This window comes from Squalius cephalus, assembly GCF_949319135.1.
Source record: "Squalius cephalus genome assembly, chromosome: 21".
Lineage (NCBI taxonomy): Eukaryota > Metazoa > Chordata > Actinopteri > Cypriniformes > Leuciscidae > Squalius > Squalius cephalus.
In genome coordinates, this window is record NC_137142.1 from 11,510,572 (window position 1) to 11,523,632 (window position 13,061).

Here is a 13,061-nt window from a genome sequence, read left to right on the forward strand (position 1 = left end):
AATGAAAGGTTTGTGTTCATCGCACATGTGAGAATTAGCACGAATTTACACTGTGACATCAACGAGGGAGGAGTCTTCACCTACAAACATATACAGACAATCAAATAAAATGTGAACAGTTTTCGTGATAATCTTGTTAATATGACTAAGACTAGTGAAGGAAAATGACAATTGATCAAGAGTGGTTCTTTTGTTTCATCATGTATTTAATATTCATCAGGCTGATAAAAGTAGCGTGAACCTTTGTAGAAATAAGAAAAGTACATTTTATACAGCAAAAAGATCCAATTAATGGTATTGTGTCAGAACACAACAGGTATGAGGATAGGTTTGATTTAAACTTTTTTTTTACTTTAAAGCATGATTATCCTTGAAAAAGTTGGAAACTAGCTTACATATGTAGTGTTTTCACCCACTGTCCTGAACGGTTGGCCTTCTTTAATGGTGTTATTGTGACAGGAACTTTTGAACTTTTTGGAGTATGGTAATCCCTATTTCTTAAAAACATTGCAGCAAACATATTTATCATATATATATATATATATATATATATATATATATATATATATATATATATATATATATATATATATAGTATAATTTTATTTCTTTTCTTTTTTTTCTTTTCTTTTTGTGCTTTATATTTACAAAAAAGTTAAATTGAAACTTTGTAGAAATAATAAAAGTAAAATCATATAGATCTGTTTAACATGTGTCCCCTTAAAAATGAAAACAATACAAATATTAAAACAATAATCAGTCTAAACTTTTTTTCCCTTTTAAAACAAAAAAAGCATACATTTAATACATATTGTAAACTAGGTTTTAACAGTATATATGTATATATATTTTTTTTCTACCGCAGGACATCAGAGTCTGATGTGGACATGCCAGGTAGACAGGGGCGTAGCCAGGACATTATTTCTGGGGGGGCCAGCTTGGGCCAGTCTTTTATTTGGGGTGGCACTTGATTGTCAAAAACTACTATTTTAAAACTCACTCTGAGTAGCGGTTTTCCCGCGGCTCGTCAGGCCATAAACAATGGATTGAACTTCCTTATGGACACTAATAATGTCTTATTGATAATCCATGTTATTGGGATGGGTGCTTAGATCAGTGGTTCTCACACTTTTTACACCAAGTAGACTACCACCTCAGAAAATATTTGGCTCTCCAAGTACCACCATAATGATCAATATTAAAATACAGTAGCGTAGTAGGCCTAACTATTCAGCTACAGTTATGCACAGCTAAAAAAAACAGGCAGTTTTATTTATAATAAGAATATGTATTGTTGTCAGCCACTTTAAACATTGTAACAACACAGTTTTAACATCAACACTGCACTGTGTGCACTGTTACACAGGTAATTTTTTAAAAAATGTATAAAATCTCATCATAATTTCTCACTGTTTTGTAGCGTTTGCTGCTGCTGCCTTCACCGGCGCTTTCAAAGTTGCCACTGTTGTGTTGTTAGCAGCACTAGTGCTTGGTTCACTCTCATCCTCTTCAGTTCTTGTATTTGAAACATTCTCCTCCTGATCCAAACTTTTCTTGCCAGATTGAAGCCACAATAGCAGTTTTGAACTTTTCATAATTTAATAATCCACCTAACATTCATTTATATTTAACCTTTTCACACACTTGGTTAAGTTTAAAAAAAAATCAGCTGCTCCCAAGCGTAAGCTTTTCAAGGCGACCGTTATAGATCGTATCACTTTGTTTCCATGGTGACGTGTTGTCACACGACCACAACCACTCAATACATACTGATGTAAATATACAAAATATTCACACATTTGTTAGCTAAAGCATTGAATCGCCTTTATAATGATCACGTTAGTTGGGAAAAAAAAAGCACAGTTTGAATTTAGCAGTTGATCACGTTCTACTCACACCGGTGAGATCGAAATTCAGTGTTTCCTCTGCGTAGGGACCTTAACATCTGTAGGCCTACTATATGTGTTGTAGCCATCAAACTCATTTAGTTTCATATTTGTTAAAATATTAGAATGTTATTTTTTCATCTAAGTTGATTATGAAAAGTGAACCGCACGAGTAAGATAGGATATTCAATATCGAGAGACATGGAGCGGGTCAGACATGATTTTGACCACTTAATGAAGTTCGAAAGCTCTTTTTTAAGTGAATTTCGTTTTGTATAAATTGTATCTTAATTTTAATATTTTTTTTATCAACAAATTGCCTGTATTTAATGAAGCAAATAGGAGACAATATAAGAGGCGCGCCCGCGCGGTCACTTGCATTGCTCGTGAACAGGAGCGCATCTCATCCTAACTTAACGAAACTCAGCATATGCCTCACAGACATGAAATCTATCTTAAAGCTTGAAATGTATTTTTAACAATTTAAAACGAAAAGAAAAAGGCTAGGCCTACTCTCTGATTATGCAATCCATGATGTGCATTTCTCTCTATAGGCGCGTTCACGGAGTTGACGATCGACAACTTCATCTTTACAGCTGTTGCTGCTGTTAATAAACTAAAAATAATAGGCCTATAATTTTATTAAACAATACATTAAATGAAATTGTATTTTTTTTTTTTAAAAGCAACAAAAAATTCCTGTTTAAGTTTTTCTTTTCTTTTTTACCTGTGCTAATTACGCATTAAATTCAGGTATGAGTCGCTGTCCTCAGTGCCGCAGAAAAGCGCTGAAACGGAGATGAAGGGAAACCCGTTTTTTTTTTTTTTTTTTTTTTGGCTTATTTTAACTGGCCCATCCAGTTTTCTGGAGGCCCACCTACAATCAAAATCCTGGCGCCGCTAGTGCATGAGACGGGGATTTTTTTAGTGCAAATGACAGAAAGACACAATATGAATTGTCATTTTTAGGCGATAATTTATTTATGTATACCATGGCATTTTAAGTGCAATATTCAATTTATTTTTCATAATTGTCTTTTTGTTTGTTTGCTGAGTGAGTTTTCAAATCTGCGTCACTCATCGGCGAAAGGTGGAAATAGAGTGTTTTAATCTGTTATAAACAAAGCATGCACACCTACAAATAAACGCCGACACAAAGTATGACGCTCTCTTCTATACTCACTCTAACGGTATAATTATGTATCTTTCCCTGTGGCTCAGTGGTGAAATCTAAGCTTTTTAGCGCCAGAGACCCGTGTTCGAATCCCGGCTCTGGCGGCAGATGAGCTTTCTTACGTACAGAAAGCGAATCCGCCCCTCGCGCCCTCCTGTTCACTCGGCGGGGGTCGAGTATTTATTTAAACTCAGGAGGGTTTTTTTCTTTAAATTAAATTTATTTTCCCCCTCCTCAGACTGGGGGTGGGGCCGTGAGTTTGGGGGGGCCGGCAGGGGGGCCGAGCCTTGACCAGTGGTGGCCGTGGCCCCCCCTGGCCACCACGTAGCTCCGCCCCTGCAGGTAGAGATTTGACTTAATCTTTGGTTTTTAAGCGCAGCTATCCTAAATATTCTCAGGAGACCCATTTACCCAGAAAGTCACGGCTTCTGAAGACCTCTCATATGCAGATTCACTCAGTTGAAAAATGTTGTTTTGTAAATAACACAACTGAAATTAATGGCTACCTTGTAGTGTAACAGCCTCCAAAATCGTTGGGGTCAAAGGGCATCCTTCCACTTTTGCTAGTTTTAACGACGGGAAAAATGTTTGGCGCATGGTCTAAAGGGGTTGACCCTATTCTCTTAATAAGTATTGGGTGTGTTTTGGGATTTACGTGCTTTAAACCAATCAGAGTCTCATCTCCCATTCTATCCAAATGCCAGTTGCGCTCGCACCATGGCAGATTCGCTATTTACATTACGGAATTTGATAGTGGAAAGACTGAACGCGAGAGCGCAAACAGAACTGCTCGTGCACGAGGTAAGAGTGCGCATTGCGCAAGCAGACCATCTACAGGACAAGCCGGATTTCACCATATATTTATGTACACAATAATAAACTTTTACATTGTAATACTTTTATTTTAAATATTTGGCATGCTTGTGTGCTGCTGTGCGTCCCAGTGTGTGTAATAAGCAGAGTGTACACGCGTTGTGGACCCGCCTAGGCGCACATTACTAATGTGCTCTTTAAATAACAAAAAAATTAATATTGCGCCATTGACTTTAGACCAGGTTTCAGTTGGTCAATGGCGCAGTCTATTTCTGTTGCCTCAAAATAGCAACGTGCCAACAATGCGCCAGAACACACCTCATTTTCAGACCAGCACGCCCATGGGTGCACAAATGGGTGCAAATGCATTTGCTATTTAAACAACGTGGCGCGGGACGTGAAAATGATAACTGCGTCGGACTGAAGCTAGCTAAAAACACTTGCATTGCGCTTGGCGCTGCATTGCGCCGGGTGTAAGATAGGGCCCTAACATTACACGCTGTGACATGATGCACAGAGGCTCATTTGGTCTGTCACCCTATATCCTGAAGCTATCATTAATGATTGTTAAGGAACTTATTTCTCTGAAGATGTGGTGGTGATTAGAAGGACCTTATAAGTGCCTGCACTGACACTGTTACATGAGAACTGAACTGAGCTGGACGATGACATCACTGTTTTCTCCAGAGCGGATATATAAATAAATGAACTAAATTAATAACTGTTTTACAACAAAAATGAACCCCTTACTTAAACTGGACTATGACACTATTTTCTTCTAGATCTGCTGTACAGCAGAAACAAACTTTGTTGCATTATTTTCCTGTTATCACTGTAAAGCTGCTTTGAAATAATCTGTATTGTATAAAGTGCGGTATAAATAAAGTTTATACAGTGATACACAGTGACGTTTATACAGTTTATAGTGACTTGACGTGACTATATACAGTTGTAATCACGATTTCCTGATATACAAAAATGAATCCATCTGGCCTTCCACACACTGCAGGTTTCCAGTGCCAGAGGATGCAAAGCAGCGCCAGAGCATCACCGAGCCCCACCATGCTTAACTGTAGACAGAGTGTTCTTTTCCAGCATATGCTTCATTCATTCTTCATGAATTCTTCATTCTTCCTCCAGAGACAGACCACAGAAAGTTCCAGTTCTTTTGTTCATCGCTCCACAAAACAGAATCCCAAAACTTCTGTGGATTATTTATATGATTTTGAGCAAATTGGAGCCGACTTTTCTTGTGCTTTTTGGTCAGTAGTGGTGTAAGTCTTGGAGTTTTGGCATGGAAACCATCTGAGTTTAGTATGTAAGCTGAAACCTCAGTGCCTGTTGCCACCAAGTCTTACTGCAGGTCTTTTACAGTCACTCAAGGGTTTTCTGAACCTGCCTTTTCAGAAATCTGGTTGCAGCCATTTATAGCTTCCTTTTTCTGCCCCGTCCAGGTAGTGTATGTTCCTTTAACTTTTAACTTGCAAACTATGCTTCCAACAATGACTACGTTTACATGCAGCCAATAACCCGTTCAAAACCGGGATATTAGCAATAACCCGGTCGCGCACGGCCACGTAAACACCGGCAAAAACCCGAATATGCTCATATCCCGGTTTTTAAAAACCCGGATATGATCCCTGGGGTACCCCTTTTCTAACCCGAATATTTGGTCATGTAAACGCGTATCGGCATATCCCCATCAAAAGGAACATTGATTTGTTTTCTGCGCATGTTTTATTCGCAAGGAATCTTGGTCTTTTGAGTAGAGACGACGCATACAAAAACCCGCGTGCAGTAGGCCTATACCGGAAGTAAACAAGAAGTAGATGTAAACATGGCGAGACGCAGCACAGCACCACACTTTTGGAGCGAGGAGGAAAGCGCAAACAAAGGCGATCGCTATCTGCCCCGAACTATTCATTATCCACGTGCTGCTGCTGCTGTTGTTGTCTTTGGATACAGGAAGAAGAATCGGAAATGACGCATATTGCGTCTTAAGGTTGTCCGTACGTCCAGACGCTAACCGTGCGTCGCCGTTTACATCGGGATATTGCCAATTGATTACAAATTCCATGTATACAGGAGTAACTCTCTCTACTCACGCATGTAAACGGGTTATTCCGAATGTTTCAGAAACCCAAATAGTGACCTTAACCCGACCATAACCCGAATATTGACAGCTTGTAAACGTAGTCAATGTCTCTAGGATCATTTAGTGCCTTCACTTTTTGTGAAGGGCAATGATGTCTTCTCTTAAGATATCATCTATGATATCTTCTCCCTTTTTGGACCATTCTTTTGACTTTTATATTTTTAACATGCAGTCAAACGTGAAACTCCACAAACCTAGCCAGTTCAGATATTTCATGTTCTAGCTCAAGCACACCTGGTGCAACTAATGATGCCCCTGATTAGTTGCATCAGGTGTGCTTGAGACAACACCTGTTTTGCAGATTTGTGCTGTTGTGAGGGATTCTATTCAGGGGACTGAATAATTTTGAGACGGCAGAAGTCATTAAAAGTTGCATTTTCAGTTGAATTTGGGGAAACCACTTGAAACATTTGTTGTGTTGAGCTATTTCAATAACTTTTTTTATTTATTTGTTCATTGCAAACAGCTGAAAGTCTGTACATTTTGCCAATAAACCTAATTTGCAATGGGGTTGAATAATTTTGATTACAACTGTACAAGAAAAACATGAGGACTCATAAATATTTAAAAACTCTACTTACTTTAATGTTCTCCATGTTTACTTCCATTTGACAGCATGCTGCGTGATGTCTTTTTGTCGTTCTTTTGCGCATGCTGGTGAGTTCAGGACCATGATCTGTTTGCACTAGAATCTGATATTTGCCACATTTAAAACTATGTGAACAGCTATACAAAAAAAAAAAAAAAAAAAAAAAAAGGTCTGAGCAATAAATCGGAATTGAGCACTAAGGCAGTGTGAATGTAGCCATAGCCTATGGAAGTGGCCCAAATCAGAATTGAAAAGATCAGATTCCATGTGGTTTGTGCTGTTCACATTGTCATGAGAAAAGCAGATCTGAGTCACATATGAGCATCTTTAAAAAAAAAAAAATTCAAACAATATCAAATTCACAGTTTCTCTCAGTATAGGTTTCCAAATCCTTCTAAATGATCTCTTATTGTACTCAAATATATTTTTAGGCAGAGCAAGGCAAATCAAGTTTATTCTAGCACATTTCATGCTGTACATAACACTTAAGAAAATTAGAAGAAATAAAAATGAACATTACTGGTTTTGAATAGTTTGAATAATTAAGTTAAGTCTCTCATGCTGAAATTGTTTGATCAAAAATATAGTAAAACAGTAAAGTTGTGAAATATTATTACAATATAATATTAACTCTTAAAATAGCTGTTTTCTATTTGAATACATTTTAAAATGTAATTTATTTAATTTTCAGCATTAATTCAGTGTTCAGTGTCAGATATTTTATGTGATCAGATATCTCTCATACATTCTGCTGAGGTAAATCATACAGTCACACGCTTGATAGCTTTTCTAAACAGCCTCTTTACCTTTTCACTTTAACACATTTCCAACCACATAAACATCCGGTTCCATCATGCCAGTGTGGAGAATATTCGAAGGGCAAAAATTACAGTAATGGACAAAATGAAGCAAGATAAAGAGCAGACTTTGAACGTGAATGGGGACATTTCATTAGGCACACAGGTTCGCTACCATGTAGGACAGGAGATGTGGATATGAATACAAAACACTTCTATTTTCACAACAATAACTATATAAAATGTATAAAAACTGTTGACTCTGGGCAAGAGTTTACACAACTTCAGTGTGCACCAGACCAAAAAAAAAAAGGAACTTTCAGGCTGAGGCTTACCAGTAGGGCGGCTAGCTGAGCAGTGAGTATCAAGACCGCACCACTCACCCAATTATACTCCACACCAGGCGTTCTCAACCCTAGTCCTCGAGGGCCACTTTCCTGCAGAGTTTAGCTCCAACCCTAATCAAACACACCTGAACCAGCTAATTAAGCTCTTCAGGATTACGAGAGAGATACAGACAGGTGAGTTTGATCAAGGTTGGAGCTAAACTCTGCAGGAAAGTGGCCCTCGAGGACCAGGGTTGAGAACGTCTGCTCCACACAAACACACTCACACTCCTGCATGCTACGTGAGGGAAACACAGGTGCCAACAGCAAAACACTCTGTGAAGGACACACCACCACAAAAATGGCAAGGACAGCTAGCTTCCCTACACCGGGGCCTTCAGCTCCTGAAAGAAACAACAACAACAAAAAAGCAATATATTTCGCAATTAGCCAATTTCTCAACAAATTTCTCAACAAATTACAGTAGAACAAGTTCAAACCATAAAGGAGGTCAACAATTGGCGAGTTACTGGCCACAGAAATTAGACAGACTGGTGTAGCCCAAGAGGTATACACCAAATTGCCAGTCAAACCTAGACACAAACAGTGGAGCAGCCAACTGCTATAAGAAAAAAAGGAACAAACAAACCAAAAAGTCTGCATTTAATTTTCAGCAGCCATTACTTCAGTGTCAGATATCTTATGTGATCAGATATCTCTCATTCATTCTGCAGTTAATCAGTCACACGCTTTGATAGTTTTTCTTACTTTTTCACTTTAACACATTTCCAACCACATAAACATCCGGTTCCATCATGCATGGTACTCTCACATCTTAAAGATACAGACCATCATTGCACCTGTGCTAAGTTTATCATATATTGTAATCATTGTTCACAACTTATAATATTTACACAATGAGCTAATTGTTTCTGCCATAAATTAACTAACTGCATGATTTGTATATGTACATTTCTGAAATCCATTACTTGGACACAGTCACCTCTGATAACAGATCACTCTAAATTGTAATGTAGACACATGCATTTTCTGTAAATCTGCTTAGAAACTATATATATTGTGAAAATAAATGTGAATTGAATTGAATTGAATCATTCTACATGACAATGTCATATTTAGCCAAAATCCTCTAAAACTCTGGAGGCATACAATGAGTCAATATAAATATTTACTTTCTGATTCTTGTGCAACTGGTTAGGGTTAGAAATTTTGGAAAGAACAGAATGTGCTTCTAACACCTTCTTGGGTAGCTCAGAGACAGCATAACACAGTTAATGGTGTCATCTCAAGGTGCAAGGTTCTTCATTTGACACATACATATTACATACGTGTGATTACACTAATGCAGGTTGCACTACTAGTGCACAACTAGTTGTAGTGAAATGTTTTTCTCCAGTTTCCTGTCCCACAATGCAACACAATCTTGTGGTTTTTAACATGAACAAACACGTGCACCCAAGCCCCCCGCCCTCCCACCCCTAGAGGAACCTCTTTTAGGTCCATTCTATAGGCAGAGGTTTCTTGTATTCTGACTCTTATTTCAAAATCTATGTTTGTGAGCATGCAATGCAATATGGCTGCTGGTGAATATGGGTTTGGGGTTGAAGCAAATCAATAAGGCAAATTGTATGGGTTATTACATTTTCAACTTACTTTTAGTGTAATGTTACTGTTTGAGTGTGAAAAAAGTTTGCAAAGTTACAAAGCACAAAGTCACTCCAAAGTGAATTATTGTCTATATCAGTAAGCACTGTTTCTGAGCTCTCTGAAATGCCTTGATTGTAGTCTTGAATTTTTCTTAGGGATGGTACTGGTCACAATATTCTTAATTTAAATAATGGATGCACAAGGCATATGCAAAAAAAGGGACAAGGCCTGGTTGAGTTGTGTTAGTAGCATGTGCAAACTCACGGTCATGGTAAGGGCCATGACATTTCCGAAACACGGTCGAAGCGGTTCATCACAACACATTCTTCCAGCCGACCAAAGAGAGCACACTGCACTTTTCAGAAGGAGTGGCTTCATAGAGAAAGAAACTAAACAGGGGTGCATTTCCCGTACAACAACGTAACTCACTGCTTAACTACCATGATGCATTGTTGAAGAAATCAACTAACTAGTCAAGACTTTTTCCCATAACAGTATAGTCCCAAATTTGTCGTTCATCCATTTTGTTTGATGTCATGATGGTGGAGTAATAACTTCTTTTAATGAATCAGTTCGAGATCGAATTAATGCCAGATTTTTCTGCATTATAAATTACGGTCATGGCATCTGAGGAGCAATTCTCATTTTTCTCAGTTATTTTGCTCTATTTCCAGATTCAATCATAGGCTCCTTCTTGCATACTAGATCATGTACACACATGCATACTCTTCAAAAATGGCACTTAAAATCTCTTGACAAACTAAAATACATAAATGAAATTTATATTCTAAATGAAATATATATTGTGTATTGAACATCAGCTTGCTTATTTTGCTCAAGATAAGGATTGATTAAGTGTCAAACAAGAAACCATGCTTCTAACCACAGGTCGAGAGCTGGCCACAGGTAATTTCCAACCACACAAATTTGCGATGCTGTTTGACTATGGTTTTGGAAAACACCAACTTGTTGAACTATGCTGATAACGACAGCACATGCGACCGTAGTTGCCTAATGATGCTTTTGGGAAACGCAAATAACTAATTCTTCTTTCTGGCATTTATGTGCTGCCTGCTTCCACTTAATTTATTTAGTCAACTAATATATAATGTTAAATATTCAATGATTTTTTTTTTTTTCAGTTGCAGGTTTTTGAAACAGATCTTACAGTCAAACTGAAATTTGTTGAAGAATTCATTGATTATATAAAATTCAATGAAGGCTGACTAATCTTTGAACTAGGTAGTTATTGGCAACATGCCTCATCCATGAGGATGCAATGGAGAACAAGCTTTTGGGGGGTTTATGAACCAGAACCAAGCTGTCTGAGCAAATTGAACTACAGAGTGAGCTCATTTTCTCTTAATATGCCTGGAGTTGAGGAATTAGACAAAATTGTCAAATTTACAAATGATGTATTCCACCACCTTCTTAATTACAATTAAGTACACAAAAAGGGGCTTTCGCACTGGGTAATTCAAGTAACTTAGTTAGGAACTAGCCACCAGGGTGGTTCCCCCGATAACTAAATTCTCCTCTAGGAACATTTTCCTGCTTGCTTTTGCACCGCCAGTAAGCCGCGCTTGTTGTTGTGATTTTATTTTGACGCCACTGAGAACGCCAGAGCCTGAGCACACAGCTCTCACCATCTTCATTAGTTTATGATCTGTTTAACAGTTCTGTCTAATACATTATTAGATACAACTGTTATACAAAGAAAGTAGACAGTATGTGAAAAAGTATTAGCATTTGCCGTGTAGTTGATGCCCAATGTCGCTAGCTGAGCAGAAATACATAATCATGTTTTGCTTGGTCCCCTCAAAGTCGCTTTGGATTTTCACCTCACCGTAAAGGTTGAGAGGTCTATCTATCACGGGTTTCCATGTTCGTAGAGTTAGTTCGAGGAGTAAATATATAGGCTATAATCTGTGTGTGTACACAGCTTTTTTTAAAAAGCGAGAGCTGGTGTTTCAGCCAATCAGCGTACGCTTACATCACTGGTAGTACCTATTGTGCTGGGTTAGACCCTACTCTGAAGTAGGAGCTAATTTAGTTCCCCTAAAAGGCGTTCCTAAAATTGTTCCAAGTTCACTTCTGCTATAAGTTCTAGGAACTCTGTTGCGAAAGCCCCAATTAATTGTATTCATTTGTGTTGTACTATATTGTGTATGTACTAAAACAATCCAGTAATTTCTAGTCAAATTATGTTTTATGTTGAAAAAATGATGTGCCACCCGACTGGTTGCTGCCCCCTGCCTGGCCACCACTGCGAAAATATGTGGCTCCGCCACTGTTCTTGTTCACAGTAATAAAAAAACTCACAGTAATAAAAAAACTGATTAAAGATTAAAAGATAAGATAAAAAACATTATTGGACAATTGCCCCATATGTGGAAAATGGTGATATGCACTGAGAAAGTACATCACCATTAAACAAAAGAAGAAGAAATATGGACGGCCAAAACATTTTTAGTTGAAAACATTGTCGTGTAAATTGTCACAAAGTGCAAGTTTTTGAAAATTATATCATTATTGTCTCAGTGTAAACTGCAAAAACTTGAATTTGTGAAAACGGTGACGTGATGCGCATGCGTATTACGTGTTCAGTCTATACGCACATAGTGTTTCTTTATAAAGTGACATCACCAACTACTGGCCTGGCAGCATAATGCAGCAGTTTTTGTCCTTTTCCCAGATCCGTGTGAACAGGGATCATTTTAAAAACGTTGACACCTGTACTCGAAAAACACAAAGGAAAAGCTTTAGCTACATGTAAGTGACAGGTTACAGGAGATGAGGGATTAAAACTCATCTGGCCATTGGACAATCTTATTACCTAGCCATTGTGTTGATGTACTGTACATGTCATCACAGAAGAGATGTCTTTGTGAGGGGATGATGATGATTTTGGATAAAGATTATGAGGGCATGGAAATATTTATAATAAACACTGCAACATTCCATAAAAAATAAGAATTGTCAATTTTGATTTCATAGTGAATGTTGAAGTTGATGGGCTCAATCTACTTCATTTTTAATCATCGTTCTGTATCCGTTCCGGACATAGTCTTTAACAAAAATTAGATTTTTCTTAGATTTTTGTTCAAAATGTTGCTTTTTTATGAAACCCACATTCAAGTGTTGATTAAAAAAAAGAATGCATGAAGCTAGAATTATTATTGTTTTTAAAGCAAAGGCTCTGTACTTTGATACATTTTATGTAATGATCAAAAATGATGGTGCTGGCTGGCAACTTAAAAACAACAACAACAAAAATGTTTTTTTTTTTTTTTAAGTTGCTCTATAGGCAATAAGAAATAAGAAATGTAACTAAAGTAAAACTAACCTAATTATGTTTCTGCTAAATTATAAAGCACTTAACATAGGGCTATAGAATATACTTACACTATATGATAGTACATTGCAACAAATACTTTGGATTATACAGTATTTGTGTGATGCTCATACTAGGGGTTGTGATGGCTGTGAAGCTATATGAATCCAGGGCTGATTTTTAGTCCCAGTCCATCTCTGGTAATAACAATATATTATTTGTGCATGAGGTAAAGGTACCCTCGACACAAAACACTAACTATTGTATGTTCTTTATTGTCTCGTCCTTTATTTTACACCCGGGGGCAAGTTGAAGCCCA